General features: G+C 40.2%; 1 pseudogene; it reads left to right on the top strand.

Moving 5' to 3' along the window:
• The first annotated feature begins 10,859 nt into the window (after positions 1-10,859).
• The window catches only part of LOC115840130 (NADH dehydrogenase [ubiquinone] 1 alpha subcomplex subunit 3 pseudogene), a 98,472-nt pseudogene continuing 92,031 nt past the window's right edge, over positions 10,860-17,300 (top strand).

A 17,300-nucleotide genomic window follows, 5' to 3' on the forward strand; every position in this document is an offset into this window, starting at 1 on the left:
AGAGAAGCCATTCTGGCTTATGCATGAGTTAACTTGAATTTTATGCTAACTAAAATATCCTGTTTATGGCCTATCAAACATACATTGTACATCTGCTTTAATTATTAGAGAAAAGGGCACGTTGACCAAAAGTAAAGAATGTCCATGTTAAAAATAAAGTTTAAATTCCTCACTTCCCAGGACACCAGTGCTAGTACTCCTCCTTTGATGATAAGACTCCCTTCCCAGATGCCAAGGCCATGCTGACTTGCTATATAAATGCTTATCTGTGTGATTTTTGTTGTTGGTGGTGGGTTTTTTTGTTTTTCTTTGTTTTGTTTTGTTTTTTGAAGCCTTGAAGAAATGTATCCCTGACTTGTTTAATGTTCTTTGTTCTGACAAGATATAAAACTGTGCTGGAAACCATGCTTCTCTGGAGCAGCTTCTCAGAGTAATACGGGAAGCTGGCTTCTGGGCTAGTCCTTAGTTTGGCTCAAATAAAACTCTTTTCTTATTATAGACTGTTTATTGATTATTTTTGTTGACAGGGGTCTTGACACCATCACTTGCAGAAGAGCTGGTGGGTGGAAGATATTGCTGTGGCCGACTTTGGAAAATACAATCTGCCACAGTCCCATCTCAAAACAATGTTTTTAATGAATAAATAAAATATTTATAATTATAAAGGAAACCAATTATATTGGAATACAAGTTAAAAACATAATTTGTGGAATAGTAATATATGTGCCTCTTTATTAACACATTGGAAACAAGATCTAGTGGTGGGTCTAACTGCCACTAATTACCAGTTTTAAGGTTGTGATGAGCTTGAATGATATTTTGAGAAATCCACCACAATTGTAATGTGCACAGATCTGTGACTTTCTATTGATGATGAAGTCAGAGGTCCAGCAAAGCCCAGTGACTTGTGGCTTTATATTCACATTTGAATTTTTTTTTCTCTGTAAAATTTTTATTGGGATTATACTATAAGTATAGATTAATTTAAGGAGAATTAAATTTTTCATTTTCTATATTTTGACTCCAGGACAAAATATATCATCCCATGTATTCAAATTCAAACCTTGTTTTATCATCATGTGTTTCTTCATATGTATTTTTATACACTTCTTGTTAATAGTATTTCTAAATATTGTTTTATGGTTATTATACATGAGATTTTTTCTTCCACTGTATTTTCTAACTAGGTATTATTTCTATGTAGAATAACTATATATTGATTTTCTTATATAAACTTGTTTGCAGTTTGTTTTCTTGCACCTACCATGTGTTCTGTCATGTTATCTGCTAACAACGGTAACTTAGCCTGTTCCTAACCAAGTTTCATACCTTCAATTTCATCCTGGTTAACTGGATGAGCCTCCAGGACAATATTAAATAAAGAAGTCACACTGAGTTCACTTTCTTGTTCAGTGTCAGAAGCCAGCCTGCCATCAAACAACCCCCTAACAATCAGCTCCAAATGGCCAGAACTTGATCAATAACCGACAGCTTCCCTAATTTTTGTTCCCATTTCCAACTCAGGGCCAACCACAGAAAGTTGGATATGCTCCCCTAACCAGTCACACAAGATGCCCCCTTCTAGCTAGGCCCCCATAGCCTCCACAAGTGCTCACCTGAACCTGCTCTTTTCCCACTGATATTCCACCCTTTTCCTTCCCTTCAAGGATCTTCCAAATGCAATGATGGTAGCTGACTCCCTTGTAAGCTCTGAATATATAGCCTTTGCTTCTTCTCATTTGGATGGCCTTGGTTCATTTCCACAATAGATAAACATTTTATGTTAAGGAAGTATCCTCTATTTGGGTTTTATTGGTCTAAAAGCAGGTCTTACCAAGGGCTGCCTTCCCATGCTGCTAGGGGTTGAATTGTAGCCCCCTCCCCCCAGGGAAACACACAAATTCATATGTTTGAGTCCTAACCCCCAGTACCTCAGAATGTGAGTATATTAAGACATAAGGTCTTTACAGAAGTAGTTAAGGTTAAATGTAGTCACTAGGGTGAGCCCTAATCCAGTACGACTTGTGTCCTTATAAGAAGAGAAGATTGAGACACAGACATGCACAGAGGGAAGACCATGAAGGACACAGGAAGAAGGCACAGCCATCTACAAGCCAAGTAGAGTTCTCAGAAGAAACCAACCCTGCTGACACCTGGATCTCAGATTTCTAGTCTACAGAACTGTGGGACAGTACATTTCTGTTGTTTAAGCTGCCCAGTCTGTGGTATTTTTTTTTTTTTAACATCTTTATTGGGGTATAATTGCTTTACAATGGTGTGTTAGTTTCTGCTTTATAACAAAGTGAATCAGTCATACATAAACATATGTTCCCATATGTCTTCCCTCTTGCGTCTCCCTCCCTCCCACCCTCCCTATCCCACCCCTCCAGGCTGTCACAAAGCACCGAGCCAATATCCCTGTGCCATGCGGCTGCTTCCCACTAGCTATCTACCTTACTACGTTTGTTAGTGTGTATATGCCCATGACTCTCTCTCGCCCTGTCACAGCTCACCCTTCCCCCTCCCCATAACCTCAAGTCCGTTCTCTAGGACGTCTGCGTCTTTATTCCTGCTTTACCCCTGGGTTCTTCATGACATTTTTTTCTTAAATTCCATATATATGTGTTAGCATACGGTATTTGTCTTTTTCTTTCTGACTTACTTCACTCTGTATGACAGACTCTAGGTCTATCCACCTCATTACAAATAGCTCAATTTCGTTTCTTTTTATGGCTGAGTAATATTCTATTGTATATATGTGCCACATCTTCTTTATCCATTCATCCGATGACGGGCACTTAGGTTGTTTCCATCTCCGGGCTATTGTAAATAGAGCTGCAATGAACATTTTGGTACATGACTCTTTTTGAATTTTGGTTTTCTCAGGGTATATGCCCAGTAGTGGGATTGCTGGGTCATATGGTATTTCTATTTGTAGTTTTTTAAGGAACCTCCATACTGTTCTCCATAGTGGCTGAACCAATTCACATTCCCACCAGCAGTGCAAGAGTGTTCCCTTTTCTCCACACCCTCTCCAGCATTTATTGTTTCTAGATTTTTTGATGATGGCCATTCTGACTGGTGTGAGATGATATCTCATTGTAGTTTTGATTTGCATTTCTCTAATGATTAATGATGTTGAGCATTCTTTCATGTGTTTGTTGGCAGTCTGTATATCTTCTTTGGAGAAATGTCTATTTAGGTCTTCTGCCCATTTTTGGATTGGGTTGTTTGTTTTCTTGTGATTGAGCTGCATGAGCTGCTTGTAAATTTTGGAGATTAATCCTTTGTCGGTTGCTTCATTTGCAAATATTTTCTCCCATTCTGAGGGTTGTCTTTTGGTCTTGTTTATGGTTTCCTTTGCTGTGCAAAAGCTTTGAAGTTTCATTAGGTCCCATTTGTTTATTTTTGTTTTTATTTCCATTACTCTAGGAGGTGGGTCAGAAAGGATCTTGCTTTGATTTATGTCATAGAGTGTTCTGCCTATGTTTTCCTCTAAGAGTTTGATAGTTTCTGGCCTTACATTTAGGTCTTTAATCCATTTTGAGCTTATTTTTGTGTATGGTGTTAGGGAGTGATCTAATCTCATACTTTTACATGTACCTGTCCAGTTTTCCCAGCACCACTTATTGAAGAGGCTGTCCTTTCTCCATTGTACATTACTGCCACCTTTATCAAAGATAAGGTGTCCATATGTGCATGGGTTTATCTCTGGGCTTTCTATCCTGTTCCATTGATCTTTCTGTTTTTGTGCCAGTACCATACCGTCTTGATAACTGTAGCTTTGTAGTATAGTCTGAAGTCAGGGAGCCTGATTCCTCCAGTTCCTTCTTTCGTTCTCAAGATTGCTTTGGCTATTCGGGGTCTTTTGTGTTTCCATACAAATTGTAAAATTTTTTGTTCTAGTTCTGTGAAAAATGCCAGTGGTAGTTTGATAGGGATTGCATTGAATCTATAGATTGCTTTGGGTAGTAGAGTCATTTTCACAATGTTCATTCTTCCAATCCAAGAACATGGTATATCTCTCCATCTATTTGTATCATCTTTAATTTCTTTCATCAGTGTCTTATAATTTTCTGCATACAGGTCTTTTGTCTCCTTAGGTAGGTTTATTCCTAGATATTTTATTCTTTTCGTTGCAATGGTAAATGGGAGTGTTTTCTTGATTTCACTTTCAGATTTTTCATCATTAGTATATAGGAATGCCAGAGATTTCTGTGCATTAATTTTGTATCCTGCCACTTTACCAAATTCATTGATTAGCTCTAGTAGTTTTCTGGTAGCATCTTTAGGGTTCTCTATGTATAGGATCATGTCATCTGCAAACAGTGACAGCTTTACTTCTTCTTTTCTGATTTGGATTCCTTTTATTTCCTTTTCTTCTCTGATTGCTGTGGCTAAAACTTCCAAAACTATGTTGAATAAGAGTGGTGAGAGTGGGCAACCTTGTCTTGTTCCTGATCTTAGTGGAAATGCTTTCAGTTTTTCACCATTGAGGATGATGTTTGCTGTGGGCTTGTCATATATGGCCTTTATTATGTTGAGGAAAGTTCCCTCTATGCCTACTTTCTGCAGGGTTTTTATCATAAATTGGTGTTGAATTTTGTCAAAAGCTTTCTCTGCATCTATTGAGATGATCATATGGTTTTTCTCCTTCAATTTGTTAATATGGTTTATCACATTGATAGATTTGTGTATATTGAAGAATCCTTGCATTCCTGGAATAAACCCCACTTGATCATGGTGTATGATCCTTTTAATGTGCTGTTGGATTCTGTTTGCTAGTATTTTGTTGAGGATTTTTGCATCTATGTTCATCAGTGATATTGGCCTGTAGTTTTCTTTCTTTGCGACATCCTTGTCTGGTTTTGGTATCAAGGTGATGGTGGCCTCGTAGAAGGAGTTTGGGAGTGTTCCTCCCTCTGCTATATTTTGGAAGAGTTTGAGAAGGATAGGTGTTAGCTCTTCTCTAAATGTTTGATAGAATTCGCCTGTGAAGCCATCTGGTCCTGGGCTTTTCTTTGTTGGAAGATTTTTAATCACAGTTTCAATTTCAGTGCTTGTGATTGGTCTGTTCATATTTTCTATTTCTTCCTGATTCAGTCTTGGCAGGTTGTGCATTTCTAAGAATTTGTCCATTTCTTCCAGATTGTCCATTTTATTGGCATAGAGTTGCTTGTAGTAATCTCTCATGATCTCTTTTATTTCTGCAGTGTCAGTTGTTACCTCTCCTTTTTCATTTCTAATTCTATTGATTTGGGTCTTCTCCCTTTTGTTCTTGATGAGTCTGGCTAGTGGTTTATCTATTTTGTTTATCTTCTCAAAGAACCAGCTTTTAGTTTTATTGATCTTTGCTATTGTTTCCTTCATTTCTTTTTCATTTATTTCTGATCTGATTTTTATGATTTCTTTCCTTCTGCTAGCTTTGGGGTTTTTTTGTTCTTCTTTTTCTAATTGCTTGAGGTGCAACGTTAGGTTGTTTATTTGAGATGTTTCCTGCTTCTTAAGGTGGGCTTGTATTGCTATAAACTTCCCCCTTAGAACTGCTTTTGCTGCATCCCACAGGTTTTGGGTCGTTGTGTCTCCATTGTCATTTGTTTCTAGGTATTTTTTGATTTCCTCTTTGATTTCTTCAGTGATCACTTCATTATTAAGTAGTGTATTGTTTAGCCTCCATGTGTTTGTATTTTTTACAGATCTTTTCCTGTAATTGATATCTAGTCTCATGGCGTTGTGGTCAGAAAAGATTCTTGATACAATTTCAATTTTCTTAAATTTACCAAGGCTTGTTTTGTGACCTAAGATATGATCTATACTGGAGAATGTTCCATGAGCACTTGAGAAAAATGTGTATTCTGTTGTTTTTGGATGGAGTGTCCTATAAATATTAATTAAGTCCATCTTGTTTAATGTATCATTTAAAGCTTGTGTTTCCTTATTTATTTTCATTTTGGATGATCTGTCCATGGGTGAAAGTGGGGTGTTTAAGTCCCCTACTATGAATGTGTTACTGTCTATTTCCCCTTTTATGGCTGTTAGTATTTGCCTTATGTATTGAGGTGCTCCTATGTTGGGTGCATAAATATTTACAATTGTTATATCTTCTTCTTGGATCGATCCCTTGATCATTATGTAGTGTCCTTCTTTGTCTCTTTTAATAGTCCTTATTTTAAAGTCTATTTTGTCTGATATGAGAATTGCTACTCCAGCTTTCTTTTGGCTTCCATTTGCATGGAATATCTTTTTCCATCCCCTTACTTTCAGTCTGTATGTGTCTCTAGGTCTGAAGTGGGTCTCTTGTAGACAGCATATATAAGGGTCTTGTTTTTGTATCCATTCAGCTAATCTGTGTCTTTTGGTGGGAGCATTTAGTCCATTTACATTTAAGGTAATTATCGATATGTATGTTCCTATTCCCATTTTCTAAATTGTTTTGGGTTCGTTATTATAGGTCTTTTCCTTCTCTTGTGTTTCTTGCCTAGAGAAGATCCTTTAGCATTTGTTGTAAAGCTGGTTTGGTGGTGCTGAACTCTCTCAGCTTTTGCTTGTCTGTAAAGGTTTTAATTTCTCCATCAAATATGAATGAGATCCTTGCTGGGTAGAGTAGTCTTGGCTGCAGGTTTTTTCCTTTCATCACTTTCAGTATGTCCTGCCACTCCCTTCTGGCTTGTAGGGTTTCTGCTGAGAGATCAGCTGTTAACCTTATGGGGATTCCCTTATGTGTTATTTGTTGTTTTTCCCTTGCTGCTTTTAATATGCTTTCTTTGTATTTAATTTTTGACAGTTTGATTAATATGTGTCTTGGCGTATTTCTCCTTGTATTTATCTTGTATGGGACTCTCTGTGCTTCCTGGACTTGATTAACTATTTCCTTTCCCATATTAGGGAAGTTTTCAACTATAATCTCTTCAAATATTTTCTCAGTCCCTTTCTTTTTCTCTTCTTCTTCTGGAACCCCTATAATTCGAATGTTGGTGCGTTTAATGTTGTCCCAGAGGTCTCTGAGACTGTCCTCAGTTCTTTTCATTCTTTTTTCGTTATTCTGCTCTGCAGTAGTTATTTCCACTATTTTATCTTCCAGGTCACTTATCCGTTCTTCTGCCTCAGTTATTCTGCTATTGATCCCATCTAGAGTACTTTTAATTTCATTTATTGTGTTGTTCATCATTGCTTGTTTCATCTTTATTTCTTCTAGGTCCTTGTTAACTGATTCTTGCATTTTGTCCAATCTATTGTCCATTCTATCTCCAAGATTTCGGATCAACCTTACTATCATTATTCTGAATTCTCTTTCAGGTAGACTGCCTATTTCCTCTTCATTTGTTAGGTCTGGTGCATTTTTATCTTGCTCCTTTATCTGCTGTGTGTTTTTCTGTCTTCTCATTTTGCTTATCTTACTGTGTTTGGGGTCTCCTTTTTGCAGGCTGCAGGTTCGTAGTTCCTCCTGTTTTTGATGTCTGTCTCCAGTGGCTAAGGTTGGTTCAGTGGGTTGTGTAGGCTTCCTGGTGGAGGGGACTAGTGCCTGTGTTGTGGTGGATGAGGCTGGATCTTGTCTCTCTAGTGGGCAGGTTCACGTCTGGTGGTGTGTTTGGGGGTGTCTGTGGCCTTATTATGATTTTAGGCAGCCTCTCTGCTAATGGGTGTGGTTGTGTTCCTGTTTTGCTAGTTGTTTGGCATAGATTTTCCAGCACTGTGTCTGGCTGGTCGTTGAGTGAAGCTGGGTGCTGGTGTTAAGATGGAGGTCTCTGGGAGATTTTCGCCGTTTGATATTATGTGGAGCTGGGAGGTCTCTTGTTGATCAGTGTCCTGAAGTTGGCTCTCCTACCTCAGAGGCAGAGCCCTGCCTCCTGGCTGGAGCACCAAAAGCTTTTCATCCACACGGCTCAGGATAAAAGGGAGAAAAAGTAGAGGGAATTAGTAGAAGTATGAGGAAAGAAAGAAGGAAAGGAGGGTAGGAAGGAAGGAAGAAAGAAAGAAAGAAGCAAAGAAGGAAAGAAGGCAAGAAGGAAAGAAAGGAGGGAGGGAGGGAGGGAGGAAGGAAGGAAGGAGGGAAAGAAGGAAAAAAGACAGAAAGAAAGAAGATACAGTAAAAATAAAATAAAGTATAATAAAGTTATTGAATTAAAAAATTCTTATTTAGAAAAAAAAAAAAGGGACGGAAAGAACCTTAGGACAAATGTTGGAAGCAAAGCTATACAGACAAAATCTTACACAGAAGCATACACATACACCCTCACTAAAAGAGGTAAATGGGGAAAAATCCTAAATCTTGCTGTCAGAGACCACCTCCTCAATTTGGGGTGATTCGTTGTCTAAAGGAGGGAAGGAAGGACGGAAAGAAAGAAAGAAAGAAAGAAAGAACGAAGGTAAAGTATAATAACGTTATTAAAATTAATTATTAAGAAAAAAATTAAAAAAAAAACATGGACGGATAGAACCCTAGGACAAATGGTGGAAGCAAGACTATACAGACAAGATCTCACACAGAAGCATACACATACACATTCACAAAAAGAGGAAAGGGGAAAAAATCATAGATCTTGCTCCTAAAGTCCACTTCCTTAATTTGGGATGATTGGTTGTCTATTCAGGTATTCCACAGATGCAGGGTATATCAAGTTGATTGTGGAGCTTTAATCCGCTGCTTCTGAGGCTGCTGGGAGAGATTTCCCTTTCTCTTCTTTGTTCTCACAGCTCTCAGGGCTAAGCTTTAGATTTGGCCCTGCCACTGCGTGTAGATCACTGGAGGGCGTCTGTTTTTTGCTCAGACAGGATGGGGTTAAAAGAGCCGCTGATTGGGGGCTCTGGCGCACTCAGGCCGGCGGGGACGGAGGGGCACAGAGTGCGGGGCGGGCCTGCGGTGGCAAAGGCCGGCGTGACTTTGCACCAGCCTGAGGCGCGCTGTGCGCTCTCCCGGGGAAGTTGTCCCTGGATCCCGGGAACCTGGCAGTGGCGGGCTGCACAGGCTCCGCGGAAGAGGGGTGTGGAGAGTGACCTGTGCTCGCACACAGGCCCCTCGGTGGCGGCAGCAGCAGCCTTAACGTCTCCCGCCCGCCTCTGGGGTCCGCGCTTTCAGCCGCGGCTCCCGCCCGCCTCTGGGGTCCGCGCTTTCAGCCGCGGCTCGCGCCCGTCTCTGGATTCCGTGCTTTCAGCTGCGGCTCGCGCCCGCCTCTGGGGTCCGCGCTTTCAGCCGCGGCTCGCGCCCATCTCTGGGGTTCGCGCTTTTAGCCGCGGCTCGCGCCCGTCTCTGGGGTTCCTTTAAGCAGCGTTCTTAAACCCCTCTCCTCACGCCCCAGGAAACAAAGAGGGAAGGAAAAGTCTCCTGCCTCTTCGGCAGGTGCAGGCTTTTCCCCGGACTCCCTCCCGGCTAGCTGTGGTGCACTAACCCCTTCAGGCTATGTTCAAGCCGCCAACCCCAGTCCTCTCCCTGCGCTCCGGCCTCAGCTCGCAGCCCCGCCCGCCCCGGCGGGTGAGCAGACAAGCCTCTCGGGCTGGTGAGTGCCGGTCGGCACCGATCCTCTGTGCGGGAATCTCCCCGCTTTGCCCTCCGCACCCGTTGCTGTGCACTCCTCCGCAGCTTCGAAGCTCCCCCCTCCGCCTCCCGCAGTCTCTGCCCGCGAAGGGGCTTCCTAGTGTGTGGAAACTTTTCCTCCTTCACAGCTCCCTCCCACTGGTGCAGGTGCCGTCCCTATTCTTTTGTCTCTGTTTTTTCTTTTGCCTTACCCAGGTACGTGGGGAGTTTCTTGCCTTTTGGGAGGTCTGAGGTCTTCTGCCAGCCTTCAGTAGGTGTTCTGTAGGAGTTGTTCCACGTGTAGATGTATTTCTGGTGTATCTGTGGGGAGGAAGGTGATCTCCGCGTCTTACTCTTCCGCCATCTTCCGCCTTCCCCTGTGGTATTTTTTAACGACATCCCAAGCTGACTAATACACACGTACTGGTGAATCCTCAGTGCTTTAACCTACGTGTTTCTTGGTTATTCCCTGACAGATCATCTGAAGCCCATCCTGCAGTGTCTAATCCCTCAATTAGTTTGTTTCCTGCACAACTAGGAATTCACCTTGAGTCAGAGTGTATATTTTTCTCTTGTCGCCATTGACCCCAAGATCTCCAAGCAACTCCTGTAAACATCTGTCACCCCGTTTGCACTTACTCTGTAAGAAGGAAACCCCACAGGGGGAGGCTATGCCCTAGGACAACCATCTACATTCAGCAGATGCCTGGGTGACCTCTTGATGAGATGGTGGAGACCAGGGGATCCTGTGCATCACCAACCTGTGTTTCCCTTCCAACAGGAAGCCTCGACCCTACACAGCCCCATGATGATGGAGGGTTTATCAAACTCCCTTGTCAGACAGGCATCAGCCCTGAAGGGGCACCTGGCACAGTAGATGGCCCTTAGCTACTGAGGGGAGATTTTTGACAGTTATGATGAATGTTGAATCTCATCACATGTATTTGGTTTGACTTAATGAAGTAGTGTGCCATGTGAAGAGATTTCTTCATTTTATGCCATTCCCGGCACAAATTCTGTTTGGTTATGTCGGACTATTTTTTTACTGTAACATAAATTTGATTTACTGGTCTTGTAGTCAGAATTTAGCCAGTTTGTGGACAGCAGCCTTCAGGATGCCCCGATGATCACACTCTGTATTCACACCCTTGTGTCATTCTTCCCACACCATGCGGACTGAATCTAGGGCTCATGCTCTTAAGGAACAAATAGGCAGAAGCGATGGCATTGTCTCTGTTGGTTGCATATAAAAAGACTCTGGCTTCCCTCTTGGGTGTCCTCCTGACTTTCTCCCTCCCTCTCTGCAGGAAGCCCACAGCTATGTTTGAGCTGCCCTTGGGAGAGGCCAATGGCTGCTGTCTCTTTTGTCTGCCAGAGAGGACCTGAGGCTGACAGCCACGTGAGTGAGTACGAAGCAGACCGAACCCCTGTCAAGCCGTCAGATGACCCCAGCCCCAACCAGCAAGGTGAGTGCAGCCCTGCAGAGGACACAGCTGAGCTGAGCCAGATTCCTCACCCACAGAGACAGTGGGATAAAAAATATGTGTTGTTTTAAGCCACCAAGTTTTGGGATAATTTTTTAGGCAGCAATAGATAATTAATACGATAATCTTAACTAAAATTATCTTTAGGTTTTGGAGTTGGGAAACTATCTTATGATATTTAATGAATTGGGGTAAGTTTTTAAAATCTTTTTCTATGATGAAATTATTTATTCCTTTTAACTTTCAAATGAGCACTTGTAAAATAATTTAGGAATCAAAACTTTTGTTTTTAGAAGAACTCTTTATTAATTTCTTCAATCTTTTCCACTGTTCTTAATATACTCAGATATTTCCTTTCTTGAGTCAGTTTGGGTCATTATGTATTTCCAGAAAATCATTTGTTTTATTAAGATTTTTCAAATTTATTCATGGATATGTATATGATATTCTCTTATTAATCTGGCCTCTTATTAATCTGGTTATAACCCCTTTTGCATTTCTAACTTTGTTGATTTCATATTCTTTTTCACTACATTTTTTCTAGGCTATCCGTGTATTATTTGTATATGGTTGGGAGACTCTGAAAGTAGCAGCTCTTGAATTTATGTATCAATTTAGTATTTACTAATATCTTCTAGTAGTTGCTATTCTGTTTTCTTCTATTCATAAGGGTGATTTGCTTATTGTTGATGGTGTTTTGTAAACTTTGCTTAGATTATTCTTGTTTACTATTATTGTTTATAATGTAATAATTGAAGGTTATTAGTACTGTTCTGCAGGTTCTCATTGTGAGGTTTTCTAAAGTGATTTACTTTCCTCGTTGACACATTTTTTTCCACTGGAGTGTTTTATAAATTCCCATATCTTCAGATATGGGGATATATGTATATGTATAGTTGATTCACTTTGTTATAAAGCAGAAACTAACATACCATTGTAAAGCAATTATACTCCAATAAAGATGTTAAAAAAAATTCCCATATCTTCAGTGTGTGTGTGTGTGTGTGTGTGTGTGTGTGTGTGTATGCATGTGCACACATATGTGTAGTTAATTTCTAGCTTTATTACTTTGTACCCTGTGACAGATAGGATGGCCATGTGTCCCAGTTTTCCCAGGACACTCTCAGCTTACACTGTGTGGGGAAATAAAACTTCCCCGGTTTTCTCAGTGCTCCTGTAAAAGACCTGCTTCCTGATATTCCTCACATGCCATGAGAATTCCATCTGGAGGATGGAATAGTAGTTACTATTTCTACTAATAGTAGTTACTAATTAATACTAACTACTAATAGTAGTTACTAATTCTCATTCTTTTGTCTAGTTAATTTCTTAGATCCATAAGAATAATAAAACTTCTTTTGTCTCCCCAAGAAGGCCAAACAATACAGACCAACCTCCCCAAGCTGGCAAAAAGGGAAGCAACTCTCTCCCTAGTTATAGACATTTCAAGGAAGAGTGAACCTCAGAACTTGGAAAACTCTCTAAGTCTAAAAAGCCAAGACACACACACACACACACACACAAACACAGGACTGTCTGGCCCCTGGAGACTTTATTTATATATCAAAAGGTTGAATTAAGGACTCAGGCCCATTATATTTCCAAAGAGACCCTTTCAGAAGGAGCAAGAACAGCTGCCTCCTTTCCTTTATGTGCAGAGAAGAATCCTTTTCCCTCAAACCTTCACTTCATCCTGCCACCCATATCAGAAACATTCCCCTCGAGCTTGCCTCCTGTCTCTCCAGGGTTAAAGACCTGGACCAAAGGGGTGCCAGCACACTTGATCATCTTGTATGGTCTGTGAGGTTTCATTAAGAACTTGGTCTCTGATGCTGTTTGTTTCCCATAACTGCCATAACAAGGTTGAACAAACTGGGTGATTTAAATAACAGAAATGTATTCTTTCACAGTTCTGAAGGCCAGAAGTCTGAAATCGAGGTGTTATTGAAGCCAAGCTGCCTCCAAGGGCTCTAGGGGGAAATCCTCCCTCCGCTTCCAGCTTTTGGTGGTGGCTGGAAATTCATGGTGATCCTTGGTTTATGGCAGAATAATTCCATTTTCTATCTCCATCTTCACAGGGCAGTCTTTCTGCTGTGTCTGTCTGAGTCCAAATTTCCCTCTTCTTACAAGGATGCCAGTCATTGGATTAGGGTTCACCCTACTCCAGTATGACCTTGTCTTAACATGATTACATCTGCAAACAAACATTCTATTTCCAAATATGGTCATATTCACACATCCCACGTGGACATGAATTTGGGGGGGAAACTATTCATCCCAGTACATACACATTCAGGAGAAAATTAACAAAGATGAATATTAAAAGCCCAACATACTTTTCACCTCAGCATAATTATTAATAGCTCCCCCTTTCACTCTCAAAAGTGTTCCAGGGACTTCCTTGGTGGTCCAGTAGTAAAGAATCCGTCTTTCAATTCAGGGGACGCAAGTTCAATCCCTGGTCAGAAAACTAAGATCCCACATGCCACGGGGCAACTAAGCCCATGTGCCACAACTGCTGAGCCTGCATGCCTCAATTAGAGAGCCCACGCACTCTGGAGCCCGTGCGCCACAACTAGAGAGAGAAAACTTGCACGCCACAACTAGAGAGAAGCCCTCATGCCGCAACAAAGAGCCTGCACGCTGCAAGGAAAGATCCTGCATGCCGCAACTAAGACCTGACACAGCAAAAAAAAAAGTGTTCCAGTTTGGTTGATAAATGGTAAGGTCCCCAATGGCAGACTTTCATATTGTTCAATAATAACAAGTTCTCTATTTCTGCTCTCTTGACATTAGGTGTGGCCGTGAGAATAGTTCTGGTCAATAAAATGTGAGAAGTGACATTTGTGAAGCCTTTAACTGTCAGTGCTCAACTCTGCAGCCCTCACAATATTATCAAATCAAATCCAGCCTGTACTAAAATAAAATATCACCAACAAGTAGAGTGTATCTTAAGAATGCAAGGCTATTTTAACATTAGGAAATCCATTAAGGTAATAAACCAAAGGACTAATGGTGGGGGAAGGGTGACCCTCTTAGTGATAATAAAATAAAATTCAACACATATCTGAGATTTGGGGGGAAAAAGAATCAATAAACTTGGATTAGATAAAACCTTATTTATTGATAAAAATGTATCTGGCAAATTACACCCTTAAGTTGAAATATCAGAATTCCTATTAAATTCTGGAAGACAGGAACACTTACTGTCATTACTTCCATTCCACAAGATATTTCAGGTCCTGGCCAGTGGAAGAAGAAAATCAGAGGATCTGAGTTAGGAAGAAAGAGGGAAAGAATCACCTATTTACTGATGTGTGATCATTTAACTAGAAGGCCCAAGAGAATCCATTGAAAAAGTGTTAGAAATAGCAACAGAACTCAGCAAGATGATCAAAATAATATATATGTATAAAAGTTAATATCTGTATATACATTTTTAAATGTACTGAATTTAAAAAGTGATCCATTAACAATAATGACAAAAATTATACAATCCTAGGAGCCTAACAAGAAATGTGCAAGATCCTTATGAAAAAATTTACATTTTACTGAAAATACAAAAGGCCTATATAAATGAATAAATAATGCCACATAGTAAAACTCAAAGTTGTAGAAATAGAATCCCCCAAATTTAGACTCAGTTTTGTTTAAAATTATTGAAACCATTAAGTCATAAGTAAGAGGGGTATTTAGTGAGAAACCTTGAGAGATAGATTGTTGTCATTCTTGTGCATCTAGCTAAAGGGCAATATTTAGCGAGTAACTGAGATGAGGAAGATTAAAGAATGCTTTTATTTGGTGATCTCAAAAGACTGACAAATAATTATGGACCAATGAGACAAGATTCTTCATTTTAAACTTATACATAACTACGTTTCTTCTTAAATGTTTAGAAAGTAAGAGTAGGATGCCCCTGTCATAGTCAATTTATAACTATGAAGGTTGCTAATCAAAAAACTCAAGGATGATCTATAAACTGCATTTGTTGGAATGTTAGAATGTTTGATACAGAAAATTGTATTTATTCATTGAAATTTAGAAAGAATGTTTGCCATAAAATTTCGAATTTGTTCACCTACATTATCATAACTACCCACCAACTCTGACCTCTCTGATCTTATAAACATTAACTCTGTCAATATACAAACATTATGTACTATCTTAATAATTAGGAAGAGTACATCTAGATATTTCTCCCTCCTGAGTTTTAAAACTACAATAAAAAATCCTGTTCTTGAACAACTTCAAATCTGTGTAACTTAATCTATAAATTTAATACAACCTCACAGAATATTTTATGAAACTCAACAAGATAATTCTAAACTTCATTAGGAAAAGAAAACACATGGAAGAAGCCAAGAAATTTTTCAAAAGAAGAAATGAAAGAGAAAACGTTCCTGCCAGATATAAAAGCATGAATACCATACGTATATTACATGATACATTACACACATTCTAGCAATTCAAATACTGGCAAGGAGTTGGACACATGAAACAATGGGATGAAATAGAGATTCCTGGAGCAGTTACAATGGAAAGTTAGATCCTTTTCTCATGTTGTACAAAAATAAATTCATAATTAAGGCATAAACATACAGAAAATACTTTAGAAGTATAGAGGGACTTCCCTGGTGGCACAGTGGTTAAGACTCCATGCTCCCAATGCAGAGAGCCTGGGTTTGATCCCTGGTCAGGGAAGTAGATCCCACATGCATGTTGCAACTAAGAGTTAGAATGACACAACTAAGGATCCTGTGTGCCGCAACTAAGGCACTCGTGTGCCTCAACTAAGGAGCCCGCCTGCTACAGCTAAGACCGGGTGCAACCAAATAAATAAATAATAAAAATATTAAAAAATAAAAGTATAGAAGCATAATTTACAAAACCATGTAGAAAAGACCTTCTTAAGAAAGACACACAGCATGGAAATGATAAGCGTGTGATAACTTGACTACATAAAAATTTAAAACTTCTATACAAAAAAAGATTATAAACAAAGTAAAAAGATGAGAGAACCCAGCTTCCCTGGTGGTACAGTGGTTAAGAATCCGCCTGCCAATGCAGGGCACACAGGTTCGAGCCCTCACCCGGGAAGATCCCACATGCCATGGAGCAACTAAGTCCGTGCACCACAACTACTGAGCTTGCTCTCTAGAGTCCACGAGCCACAACTACTGAAGCCCACGTGCCTAGAGCCCGTGCTCTGCAACAAGAGAAGCCACCACAATGAGAAGACCGTGCACAGCAATGAAGAGTAGCCCCTGCCTGTGGCAATTAGAGAAAGCCTGCGCACAGCAACAAAGACCCAACACAGCCAAAAAAAAAATTAAATTAAATTAATTAATTAAAAAAAAAGATGAGAGAGCAAATATATGCACTATGTCTATAAAGGGTTTATATTTAGAGTATACATTTATTTTAACTTTTATAAATCAATTTTTAAAAATAGACAAACAACCCAATAGGTAGTTAGACAAAGAATATAGACAGTCATACAAATGGCCTATAGACATATAGAAATATTTTCACCTTTATAATGATTGTGGAAATTAGTTTAAAAATCTATTATGTATTATGTTATCTTTCTCAGAATGACATTCTCTCTTTGGTAATACACTATAGAAAAGAGAATAAATTGGTACAGCCTTTTTTGAAGGGCATTTTGGCAAGAATGTATTGCTATTTTTAACGTGCATACTTGGAGTAGAATGAGTGTCACTTGTCAGCATTCACCCCCACTTTGCTGTAAGAAGAGTTTTCATGTCTGTCCACTGCCATGAGACTCCCAGGGCCCACCCCTAGGCCAAGAGTACATCCTGTATTGTAAGACCTAAATTTTTAAGAGCTGCCTTGACATCTTTGAGCCTCACAGGGCTCCAAAGTTCTAAGTGAGTTCCCCTGCTCTCAACAGGTGTGACCCCCAACCAGCAGGAAATATTCCCCTTCCACCCAGTCCTCAACTTAATGGGTTTCACCTCCCTGTCAGCCTGTGGAAGTATTTAAACAAGCCAATCACATCCTCCTGTGGGAATGAGGGGGAACCCCTTGTTATGCCAAAGCCTGCCTCCCACAGCCCTGCTGTTTCACTCTACTCCCAAGTGCACCCCTGTGTGACCCTGCACAGTGTGTGGAGTCCTCCTTCCTGAGGCTGGAAGAACTTGTGACTAATAAACTGCTGTCCATCTCATCTGTCCAGCATCAGCACTGTGTGTTTGGCCACTTCGTACTACTCAGTGCAGGGATCCCACCTTCAGCAACAGGGACCTGGGATGAGAAGAATATAGACCTGAGCCTCATCTAGG

This window comes from Globicephala melas, chromosome 6 (genome assembly GCF_963455315.2).
Source record: "Globicephala melas chromosome 6, mGloMel1.2, whole genome shotgun sequence".
NCBI lineage: Eukaryota > Metazoa > Chordata > Mammalia > Artiodactyla > Delphinidae > Globicephala > Globicephala melas.